Source organism: Octopus bimaculoides, chromosome 14 (assembly GCF_046866305.1).
Source record: "Octopus bimaculoides isolate indiv1 chromosome 14, ASM4686630v1, whole genome shotgun sequence".
NCBI lineage: Eukaryota > Metazoa > Mollusca > Cephalopoda > Octopoda > Octopodidae > Octopus > Octopus bimaculoides.
In genome coordinates, this window is record NC_142941.1 from 13,511,160 (window position 1) to 13,524,345 (window position 13,186).

Sequence of the window (13,186 nt, forward strand, 5' to 3'; positions counted from 1 at the left end):
GAAGCCTGGTGCAGGCTTCCGCCTGGCTGGCTCTTGTGGTGCCGTCCACCCATGTTAGCATGGAACCCAGACGTTAAATGATGATAGTGGTTGTTGTTGGCACTTCGTCGCTTATGAAGTCGAGGGTTCCAATTGATCCGATCAACGGAACAGCCTGCTCGTGAAATTAACGTGCAAGTGGCTGAGCACTCCACAGACACGTGTACCCTTAACGTAGTTCTCAGGGATATTCAGCGTGACACAGTGTGACAAGGCTGGCCCCTTTGAATTACAGGCACAACAGAAACAGGCAGTAAGAGCGAGAGAAAGTTGGGGTGAAAGAGTACAGCAGGGTTCGCCACCATCCCCTGCCGGAGCCTCATGGAGCTTTTAGGTGTTTTTGTTCAATAAACACTCAACGCCCGGTCTAGGTATCGAAACCGCGAGTCCGCTGCCCTAATCACTGGGCCATTGCGCCTCCACTGATGATAGTATTGGTGATGATATACGTACAGATACGATGTGGTATCAAAAAGTTCCTGGACTAATTAAGTTTAATAAGTTTTAACATCATCTCCTTCGAAATAGTCCCCTTGCCCAACAATACACCACTGTCTCTCCCTCACTCACTTTCAAGCATCAGTTGCGTTTGAATGAAAATAGTGTTGAAAAATATTAATTCGACATACGACCTGTCAGTCAGAATGGAACTCGGTTGTAAGTCATGGGAAAGGTGTAATAGTAGCTACCTGGCAATTATCTTCGGTACAGTTTCCATCTATTCAGTTTTACTTACAAAGTACAGATCAACCCAAGACCATAGGAAATGACATTTGCCCAACATGCTGCACAGCAGGATTGAACCAGCAACCACGTGGTTACAATGCAAACTTCTAAACCACATAGCCTTGCTCATAGGAAATTATTTATATTCATAAAATTACTTGTTCTACCAAAGAGAAAAAAACAATTTGATTAACAAATATGAAGGACTTTATTTAGCAATTTCAATTTTGACATTGATTCTGTTATTTCTCTGAATATGTTTATTTATAGTGAATTCTTGGAGAGAATGGCTTTTACTACATATATCACACTGATATGGTCTCTCTCCTGTGTGAATACATTTATGTATAGTTATGTAATATGTTTGGCAGGAAGATTCACCATTGATTTCATACTGATATGGTTTCTCTCCTGTGTGAATACATTTATGTATAATTATGTAATAAGTTTGATGGAAGTAGGGATTAGAATCGAAGGGCCTTAGAGTCAACATAGCTAAAACCAAAGTCCTAATAAGTAGGAAAGCAGACAGACCACAAACCTCTTCAGGTAGATGGCCCTGCTCGATCTGTAGAAAAGGCGAAGGTAGAAACTCCATAAGATGTACCCAGTGTAAGTTATGGACACATAAGAGGAGCAGCAATATCAAAGGAAGGCTAACTGGGAAGATAGTTTTTGTATGTGGCAGATGCTCAGGAGCAATAAACACTGAAAATGTGCAGAGAACAACTTCTGCCACATTCCAGGGAGAAAAACTAGTAGTTGATTGCTTCCATTAGCTAGGTGACCAAGTCAGTAGCGGGGGAAGGTGCGCTGAAAGTATAGCTGCTAGAATAAGAATAGCCTGGGCAAAGTTCGGAGAGTTCCTACCTCTGCTGGTGACAAAGGGCCTCTCATCCGAGCGTGATCATGGCCAGGGCTGCTGCATGGCCTCCGTGCCGGTGGCACATAAAAAGCACCATTGAAGCGTGATCATTACCAGCGTCACCTTACTGGCACTTGTCGGTGGTACGTGGAAAACACCTTTTGAGCGTGGCCATTGCCAGTACCACCTGACTGGCCCTCGGGCTGGTGGCATGTAAAAGCACCCACTACATTCTCGGAATGGTTGACATTAGGAAGGGCATCCAGCTGTAGAAACTCTGCCAGATCAGATTGGAGCCTGGTGCAGCCATCTGGCTCACTAGTCCCCAGTCGAACTGTCCAACCCATGCCAGCATGGAAAGCGGACGTTAAGCGATGATGATGATGATGATATGTTGATATAATTTCACTCCCCCGTTTTAGAGCTAAAAATTAGTAAGATACGTCAGTAATTTATTTTAAATAATTCTATACAAACTTTGATACAAAATAATTTGTTTGAATTTCATAAATTTTCATAGTAATTGTTGCTCAATTTCTGAAATAAATTTGATGTAATTGAAATATTTTTGTATTTAATTTCAGCTCAACCAGTTTTGTTCTCTCCTATCATGAACGGATCTAATAACAAGTTATCTGGAAGGTGAGAGTCACTGTGTCTTTTCCACAATCACATTGAAATTAAAATCACAAATCTATCATTATTTTAATAGGAAAGGATTTATCAACACAGCTATTAATAAATTTGAAATTCATGGATTTATTTTTTATATATGCAATCATAAAAGTTTTATTTTTTGCTGGAAAAAAAAACAAACTGCAGTAATTAGTAACTAACAATGATCCTAAAGCTAGAATATAAAATAGAGATAATTCTTAATTGCACTCCCAACCCTGAGTTTTATTCAAACACCCCCACATTAGAAGGGGCCTGTCTTAAAAAACCACAACCGGACAAAGTGAAATACCCATAGGTACATCATGTATTACATAGAAAAACTATCTCTATATGATATATAAAGAGAAAAAACATCAATATTTATATACCAGACATTTCCTTTTCAGCTATAAATGAAGGTAGATAACTATCAATATATGAGAGGATATGAAAACTGTCTCTACAACAATGGAAGGCGTTTGGGGAGGAGCTTAGATACACAGCAACAACAAATGAACATTTCAAAGTTTATCTTTATTTCAAAAGTTAATTTCTAAGAAGGAACCAATTCAGGAATGGAATCTCTTATGTGGTAGATAGATTTGCTAGAATTAGTAGCCAAATCCTCTTTGATTCAATTATCACCTTATAGAAGAACACATTGGACAATGTGATTCTGGGTTCCCTACATAAAGACAGGAGGGTCCTGGCTGGAAGGCATTTGATCAAGAGCTTCTCTGAGTGTTTTCAGTGTTTGTCTCTCTTGATCAGAACTTGTGTACCATGTGTACAGCATCTGGAAGCTCTGTTCTTAAATGTTTTAAGTGTTGTCACACTTGATATTTTCCAGTTGGACATTTTTGATTTCTAAATTCCTCCCTGCAAAACATAAAACAATAAGAAATAATTTCAAAATCATTAACGATTACATAAAAGATGTGTACTGTAGGTTGTCATAAATATAACAAATAAACTATGTCAATAGAGGAATGCGAAATAGTTAAGAAACATAAAAAAATAAAAGGCATTGTTCTCTGTTTCTAAGAATGTTAATTAAAAATAACAAAGCGGTGGAAAAGCAAGGTGAAAATGGTGAAGATTTTAAAGAAAAATCAATTGAAAATTACACTTGCAAGAATTTATGGTAAACAGATGGTAGAAGTTTTTGTTCTCTGTTTCTAAGAATGTTAGTTAAATATCAGGTCATATCATAAGCTCTGTCCGATTTTACCTTTTTTAAAATTGCAATGGGGGTGAAAACCCAGTTACGAACAAATTTGAGGACACACAATTTATACCTCTGTACAAAGGTTGACAGACACAAACTGTCTTTCTGATGTTGTAGTTAATACAAAAACAACATTACAAGGAATATATGTAAAACTACTCCCTCCCCCACAACTACTCTACCACATTTGTCACTAATGATAATTGAGATCAACTAATTGAAAATGCCTCTACAATGTTTTATAAATTACATCTAATTAGTGTTGGTGAAAATGGCTGGGTCAAGTTTCTGTCACTCATTGTGTAACACTAATGTTATTTCCTATTTTTCCATTGAATATCTTATTGATAACTTATTAGTCGTTAATATTTGTTAAAAATGTCTCCAAAGAAATAGATTCCTGAAGCTTAAATGTCTCAAATCATTGCATTATCAAGTGAAGGATTCTCTCAAGTAGAAATTGTAAGATAATTGAAAATGCTTGAGAAAAGATTTCCATCAAAAGGTACAATGAGAGAAATTCTTTCAAAAATTGTAAAGGACGAGGTCGCAAAACGTGTACAACCACAAGGGAAGACAGGTTGCTGAAGAGGACATCACTGGTGGATAGGAAAAACACCTCTTTTGACATAGCTGTTGAGTTTTGGTTGGCAACAAACAAAGACATATCAACTCACACATTGAGAAGAAGGTTATTAGAAGCTGGATTCAAAGGATGTAAGGCCAAAAAGATGCTGTTACGGTCTGAGGGGAACAATGAACAAGTGTTATATAGACATAAGATTTAGGATGGGGAGAAGTGTTAATGTGGATTATAAGGACCCCAATACATGACTGGTATTGTATTTTATCAGCCTAGCAAAGATGGAAGGACAAAGTGACCTTAGCAGGATCAGAACTCTGAACATAAAGGGTGGTAAAGAAATACCACAAGGTATTCCATCCAACAGTAATCAGACACAGGAAGAGGAGAAAAGAGGGGGGACAATTTATTAAATAAACCCCTGGATATTACTGGTACAGATTTTGACCCCAGGTTGTTAATAGATACTCTGGGAGGATTTGAACTTGGAACATAAACAGATCAAAGTAAGGGGATGATTTTACATTTAGTCCAGGGCCAGAGGAAAGAAGAAAATTACAAGATGGGTGGGTGGGGAGTGAGGTGTTTTACATGGAATGAATGGAAGAAGAGGGAGGATTTGAACCTGCAACGTTGAGGTAACGAAGGATGGGATGAAATAAAGAATCTAGTCAGGTAACAACAACAACAATAATTATGATGATTAATAAATGAAGTTAGATTACAGTGTCATTAGAGTGAGAGAGAGAGAGTTGAAGCACGACGACCCATGGTGGGATTATGACATGAATAACTCAAAACAAGAAAGCAAACATTAAAGAAACAGATTTGGATAATCCAAATCCATTGGGGACTTACTTTTGAACTGCCAGACGTAGAGGTCATTCTGTTGTAGAAGTTTAACGTCTGTGCGTCCAACCATTGACGGCCACAACACTGACATCAGCAGAATTATGTTGTAGTAGTTTAACAATGTCTGTGTGTCCCTCCTGAGAGGCAACATGTAGAGGTGTCCCACCGCCATTAATATGTCGCTGAGTAACCTAAAAAAGATACACAATAAAGACATTAAAGATGGTGTCCATTGGAGGTGGGAGGGGGGCAAAAATGAAAAATGTCAGAAAAAGAGAAAGATTAATAAACAGGTGGAATGAAGGTGGGGAAAAATAAATGAGGTTTATAATGTATCTATACCCGCAGACACACACACACGTATGCATATTATATACATACATACACACTCTCACACATACATATATACATAAATATATATATATATACATGTGTTTTATATATTCACTGATCATTTGTTTATGTATTTTTGTGTATATATATGCGTTTATGTGTGTGTATATATTTGTGTATGTATGTACAGGTCTGCGTGAGCTGAAGAAAATTTTTAATTAAAAAAATATAAACTGTCGAACAAATAATTTCAATTTTGTGAGATCATCTCCGAAAGATCACCCGTTTTTTCAATGAAATTTAATAGAAATCCACATTTTTCAATGTTGTATCAAACAATTATGTCTGGATTGTGGGAAAGAAAGTGAAAAAGTGTATGTTGAGGGTGGAAGGGTATCGATCTACAACTCATCAAAAATATTTATTTATTACCATAATCATTATCTACACAAGGAAATGAGCAACTTTTATTTAAAAAATATGAGGAAACAAAATTTGGGGCACTAAATTGTATGTATATATCATATACATATAACACACACATATATAACATACATACACAAATGGGCATATTCATTAAAAAATATTCATTTTTCTGAAAGTTATGACCTCCCAAAGTCTGGGGGGTAAAACCCTGTAGTTATGCCCACAAGGGTACATATCTTTATACAAAGATATATATATATATACATATATTCGCTAACCTGTAAAATGTTATTTCCTTTCTTTTTTAACAGGACTTTGACTACATCTTTATAAGTTCTTCTCCACAGCCTGACGTAGAGCTGTGTTGCCCTGTGAGTCCTACTTATTAACATTTGTTCGCCTGGAGACTAGGGAGGCCACGGCGTCAATTTGATGGCTGAAAGGAAAAAAATAAACATAAAACATCACAGACATTCACTTAATAATTACATTAAATATACAATCGTGTTCCATTAAACGCATAAAAACTATGTATAGTACAGCCTCGTGAGTGTGTGTGTGTGTGTGTGTGTGTGCTACAATTTTGTTCCTGCTAACTTTTTGTTTCTCTCAGTTTCTTTGTTTTATGTTTGTTGACGATTTTATGATCAGATCAGATCGATTTTATGATCAGTACGTTTTAATTAATTTTGTTTGGTTTATATGATTTATTTTGAAATGTATTATCGAAATACAGGCCACACCCTCACATGCCAACTTCAAAAGATTTTTCCTGATCACATCACGCTCTCTCTATCTCTTTCGTTTTTACGCCGACTTCAAAAAGACATCCTTTTCCTCCAACTCCATATGTAAAAAATAAATATATTTTTTACGGAAATCGCCGATGTTATTCAGAAAAGTAATTAAACACACCTTGCTTGAAACACTATAAGGTCGCCATTAATCAGTACGCACGCGCACAACGACCGGAAGTTATGGGATCTATAAACGAGAGACCGCCTTTAATCAGTAAGCATGCGCACAACGACCGGAAGTTATGGGATCTAGTACCGAAAGCCCGCCATTCAATTCTTGTTAGTTTGAATTAGGAAGCCCTTGGATGCAGAAGGTTGGAAATTACTATCTTTCTCTCTGTCTTCAATTTTCATTGCAGAGAATTTTGAAAGGAATCTTAAATTTTATTTTCATTTTGCACACACACACACGCCTGTACACACAAGCACAGACAGAATTTTACACACACACACACGCCTGTACACAAGCAAAAACACAGACTCACAAGCAGAAACACACACACACACATATCTGGCAACAGACTCTCCTGTACATTGTCTCACAATTCCTAAGACACATCATATACTCTTCCATTCGATCCCACTATGGCTAGACGATATAGGATTGTTGAATCTGTCCTTTCCGTTGATGACATAACTGAAAGACATCACAATCTGCGAGAAATAATTGCCATAACGGGTAACGCGGATTCAACAAACCAATTCCTGGCGTCTGTGGGATTGATCCACAATTCCATGGAATGCTGTAATCAGCGGATGTTCCTTGCAACGCGCAATACAGTATCCGATGGGAAAATGTGGAGGTGTCCTGTTTGCAGGCAATTTCGTAGCATCAGGCGAGACTCGTTTTTCTCGGACTCCCATCTACCATTGACTCGTCTCCTAGAGTTGATGTATTACTGGGCCAGAATTGAATGCAAACAGAGTGTTGTGATGAGCGAAGTTGGAATTGGCCCAGAAGCAATTGTCAAATGGTACAATTACTTTCGCGATGTTTGTGCCATGTGGTGCTTTGACCACCCTGTGCAACTTGGAGGAGAGGACGTCGTTGTAGAGCTCCTCGAATCCAAGTTTATGCACAGGAAACATCATCGTGGAAGTTATCGAGAGGGGCATTGGGTTCTTGGACTGGTCGAGCAGGAAAGTCTGAAAAGTGTCTTAGTTCCTGTGGAAAACACAAGTGCAGCAACACTGTTGCCCATTATTACTCGCCACGTTTTGCCAGGAACTAAGATCATCACAGACTCCTGGGCAGCGTATAACAGTCTTCCAGACGATTTCACTGTCAACCACAATGTCACCTTCGTCGATCCCAACGATGCCTCAGTCAGCAAAAACACCGTGGAAGGGATTTGGAGTCAAATGAAAGCAAATTATCGGAGGATGCATGGGACGTCCGATAGTTTGTTTTCGACATATTTGCATGAATTTTGTTGGCGACGTCACAACACTAGTAATACTTTTATGAGCTTCATAAAATGTATTAGACAGTATTATCTTGTCTGATTTCAAAAATATGTTTTATGAAGTTCATAAAATGTGTTCTGGTGTTTAATTTAGCCTCAAATTCATGGGAATCTGTGTAACTTTATATTTATCATTATTTATTTTCTTTTGTATCTTTGTAATTTGTATTTCTTTCTTCTACACACGGAAATAACCCGTGTAAGCAAAATTTGGTCTAATGTTTAATTTTTAAATTGTTTTGTTTTTAATTGGTAATCATTACATGGAGAGTTTCACCAGATTTAAAAAAAGAACAAACAAAAAACAAATTGCTACCACACAATTAATAACATTTCCATTTCCTTCCTTCTCTGGAATTTGCATCCACAATTTTCAAAAACAGAAGGGCATTTTACAGAAATAAGAGAAATGGTTAGAACGAACTTATACATATGTAGTGACTTCATTTGGACATAGATTAAATTCGAACAGTGGATCTACACGGACACCAGACGAAAACAATAGCAATCACGGTGGTATACCTCTTTTTCTACAGTCGGCCGAAATCAAGAAGTGACAATGCCACCTTCACATTCTCTATTGTCAGCATCAGGCATTACCTACTCTTTCTCTCTCTACTGACAGCAGAACACATCTCGCTGTCGACTACAACCAGCAAAGCAAAGCTTTATTACACACCACATGGTACACGGCTAGACGGCTACAACTGGTGTCAGACCGACCACAACGATACAACGATGTGTCTAGAACGTGATTCGAACACAACAACTCTGCCACAATTGCTGACTCCTGAGCTACAGAATTGCAGTCTCCGTTACCTTATCCATTACATTTGGTGAGCTCGACTTCAAAGTTACTGCTTCAGCATCGCATGACCTCTTGAAAAAAAAATTACAGTCCATGCCAGTCGCATCAACAAGAATTACACAACACGAAAGGCAGGAAGTCACCGACTCAATGGACACACACCAATTACTTTCCATATCGCAGACCAATGTACTACAGTCCGATGCACAGATCCACTAGGGAAACAGTTGCCATACGTAAATGCAACATTTAGAACAGCTATCCACCCAAGAGAACTAACCATTTCTCACTTTTCAGCATAGACCTTTCACAGGACACTATTACCAACCAGGTTTTGTCACTTTGTACTGTCCATTCATTTTGCTGCACAGCACAATGTTTACACATGCATATATGCATGTTTGCACCCAGTTTCTGTGCACAGCTGTAGACTCTTAACTTTTTTTCTTCTTTTGCATGCAACTCTTTTCTCATGAGAAGGATATCTCCTCCTCACTTTATATCTCTCCCGTCTTTTACTATTTCACCATCGTCGCATCAACAGACATTATTCTATGATGCGGCCAGAATGATGAGAACAGGACAAGTAAAAAAATTAAGGCTGCACGGTAGCAGTCGAGAAAGAAAATGTAACGGTTAAATAAAAAAAAATTTGTCTATAACTTCGACCACTGTCATTATTCCATTGAGTCAACTTCATTTTCTACATAAACATACATGCAAACAACAAGCAAAAACATACCTTCTCTCTGTCTCTCTACCTCTCTTACACGCACATATATACGGGTACTACTAAAGAAAGTGGTCGCGCGTCCGCGCTAGCTAGTCGTGAGTAGTCGATCTTACAAGTGCGCGTATGCAAATTAGTACACACTACCTGTTTTTGTTAACTTCATGCATTATATATATGTCATAATTACGTTATGATATCACTATACAATGCCCCTTGAAAAGCTAATTTAAATAGCGAAAACCGGTTGGATTTTACAACACCCATATAATATGGGCATAACCTAAAGTCTGGCGGGTAAAACCCTGTAGTTATGCCATAATATGTATATATTTATATAAAAAAATATTAAACTATGTGAAACGAAGGCATTTTTCTTCTTTCTTTACATATCTTCAACTCGTAATTTTACCATGTGTTGTTTACTGAATCTCCAGTATTTTTGCTCTTTATATTTCTATATATATATATATATATTTATATATGTATGTATGTACAGGCAAACCTACACAATAGTGCCCACCAACGAATGTTTCCTTGTAAGTTATAGTAAAAAACGGATATTTTTGAATGAAATTTCTTTCACAAATATACTTCAGATGGCAAACGTTCCAATTCTATCGGAATTTGTTGTAAGAAAAAATTTTCGATGGGTGGAGAGAGAGAAATTTGGTAAAGTTCACCCGAGTCAGCTTTCTTTCCAAAAACAAATAGATATTTTCAATAAAACTATTTCAGATGGTGAAGATTCTTCATATATCAGAATTTAATATAATTTTAAAAATTGGTGGATTCACACAGATATACACTGATACATCAGAAAATAAAAAGATGAACTTTGGAAATATAACCGTGACGTGTGTCAGTATTTGTGTGCAAAACCATCAAATATTTAAAGTTCGCGCGTCCGGCCTAGCTAGTCGTGAGTGGTCGATCCTATTATTTTTAAACTTCAAACTTCATTTGTTTTCTATTTTGATAAATTCTCTCTGTTGAAAATTATATTTTTATATTTTAAATAATTTGCAATTTCAGGAAATATGTTTTTATATTAAATTTGTGTTTTCTACTCACGACTAGCTAGCCCGGACGCGCGAACTTTCGAGTAATAGATAGATAGATAGAGAGAGAGAGATAGACAGACAGACATATAGCTCGCTTCGGCCAGTCATGGTATTAGCTGTCAGTAGCCAAAGAATCGACAGGCATGCAGGCAGAGAGCACTTTCACTTCTGACAGCTAATAGCATGATAGTGCCAAAGTTGTTTCATGTTAAATTCTATAAGCTCATTTTATGCTGTAAAGTGATTAGTAAAGACAAAGCAAAAGAAAAAAAATGAGTGTATTTAACATGCTTACTGACACTGGAGAAGAAGTGTCCACTCTATATCATTTCTGCTGTCCATGATGGCTGGTGATAATGAGATTGACTTCAAGAGAGAAATCAGAGGGAGTATTACATTATAAAATGAGATGCAGGTAGGAAGTGTTTCCACCAATGAACTGCACAGATGTGTTTGCCAACGCTCCTCTCTGATTTTATTGATAATGTTGAATACACTAAACCTTTTATTGCAACCTGTGTAAGTTTAACATTTAACAACAAACAGTTATTCACTTATGGTCACACCCAGAGGAAAGATCCCAACATTGACTAAATGACAGCCATGACATGGGCTCCTAAAAGAGAAAGTGTGGAAGACTAGAACAGGGTTTTTCAAAATGTGGTCCGACAGGGGCTCTGTGCAGAGGCAAGCAAGCACATCCTTCTCACTAAGTGTATATTTAAAAAATCCTGTGTGTATAATTGACAATAAACCTATTTGCTAAATACTGTTAAATAAATATATGTTATTTTAAGCAAATAGTTATGTATAAATTTCATAAACGTTTATTATAAGGGGGTGGTCCCTAAGGTAAAGCCTGAAATATAAAGGGGTCCGCAAGTCAAAAAATTTGAAAACCCCTGCTCTAGAACAGCAGAAGAACTGTTGAAAATGAGGCAGGCTGGTGGATGGGGGAACATGGAACTAGATACAGATCACAGGATAGCATGGCAAGAGAGAGAGTGGAAGCCTTATTGCATATAGCACCAAGTGGAAAGAAGAAACTATTCATTTAAAGTTAACCTATCTGTTACCAGTGTACCACATCTCTATAAAATATTTGCATTATCAAATTACTGCTGCATTGTTGAAAAAAAATTATGATTTGCATCTACAGTTTCTGAAGGGTGGATTAGTGACCATGGCCTTTACAAATCCTCTGAGACTGATGAGTTTGATATCATTACTGTTCCATTTAACTGTTACAAGTCAACCTACAAGAAGGGCATGAACAGTGAGGTGAGTTAGTGCAGGGGTTTTCAAACTGGTCCGCAAGGACAAGACAGGGGGTCTGTGGACAACAAATACTTTTTATGGGCAATTTGATTTTATATATGTTTTTTAATCGAAATCTTTTAATTGACAATAAACCTATTTGTTAAATGCTGTTAAATAAATAAATGCAAAAATATGTTATTTTAAGCAAATATTTATGTATAAATTTCATAAGCGTCCCTAAGGTAAAGCCTGAAATATAAAGGGTCCGCAAGTCAAAAAGTTTGAAAACCCCTGAGTTAGTGGGCAGGAAGTAAGCAGTTTTAAGCATATGACTGACTAAAAAAACTGGCATCATTTGAGACATTGAAGAGAAAGCACTAATTTAGAAAACAGATAGAAAATCTCTTAGCTGTTACCACAAATGAAGCTGTGTTGGTGAAAGGTTGATCACCAGTTCAGTGCAGTATAGAAAAGGAAATATGAACTTGCTGCTCAATCTAATCAGTAAAAAAATGCTACTTGCTTCACAACACTTCTATGTTTGGAAGAGGATGGTCATATCTTGTAGAAAATGAAGACAAGTTTGGATATATAACATTAAATTAAGTTTTATTTTCCATGAACCAACAGAAGAAAATCTCAGCCAGTCTAAATGGTACAATATTTCAATAGTAGCTGAACAGCACATAGTTTCTGAGTACACATTTGAAATAGAACAGTAACTCCGGTAAAGAGTATAACAGGTTTTAATTTACAAGTTCACATAAATTATTACAAAAATGTACATATACATCTTTCTATTTAACAAAGTTCATTAATTTGTACTGTTCAAAATGTCATAAGGGAATGGAAGACAGACAAGTAAATTCTGTTCAGGTCAACCAAAAAAAAAAAGTTTTGTATTAAAACTACCCAAACAAGAGAAGTTCAATGTACGAAGTGAATGTTCTTGTGTTCACATTTCATCTGAGTGTTATATGTTTGCCAGCAAAAGTTCATTTACCAGATATAAACAAACAAAACGGATAAAGTATGTGCTTTTTAGATTGATGGAAATAGCAACCAGCAAATGATTTTTCATTCAGCTTAATGACTTATGATTTGAAACAATAGAAAAGAGCCAATTTTGTTGTATTGCTGGGTTTTGTAGAGAACATGAGAAGAGCAGTGGCAGGGTTATTCTGTGCCATCCAGAAAAAGTCAAAATCTAACCACTAAAAGAGATGCTTTTGACTTCTGTTTCAAGGGTCAAAATGGCTGGTGGATTGTTGTTGTTGGCACTCTGTCGCTTACGACATCGAGGGTTCCAGTTGATCCGATCAACAGAACAGCCTGCTCGTGAAATTAACGTG

The 13,186-nt window shown here is 36.9% G+C and overlaps 1 long non-coding RNA gene across 7 annotated transcripts; it reads right to left on the reverse strand.

Annotated features, from left to right (window-relative positions):
• Window positions 1-2,802: 2,802 nt before the first annotated feature.
• LOC106877576 (uncharacterized) lies at window positions 2,803-9,559 on the reverse strand. Of its 7 annotated transcripts, none has more exons than XR_001410394.3 (4): window positions 9,523-9,559; window positions 5,988-6,145; window positions 4,957-5,141; window positions 2,803-3,166 (listed from the first exon to the last, which is right to left on the reverse strand). It is a non-coding gene; the product is annotated as an uncharacterized LOC106877576 (long non-coding RNA). The 7 variants fall into 7 exon arrangements; XR_001410392.2 differs by lacking the exon at window positions 9,523-9,559 and adding an exon at window positions 6,625-6,728; XR_001410393.3 differs by lacking the exon at window positions 9,523-9,559 and adding an exon at window positions 6,459-6,653.
• Window positions 9,560-13,186: the final 3,627 nt, after the last annotated feature.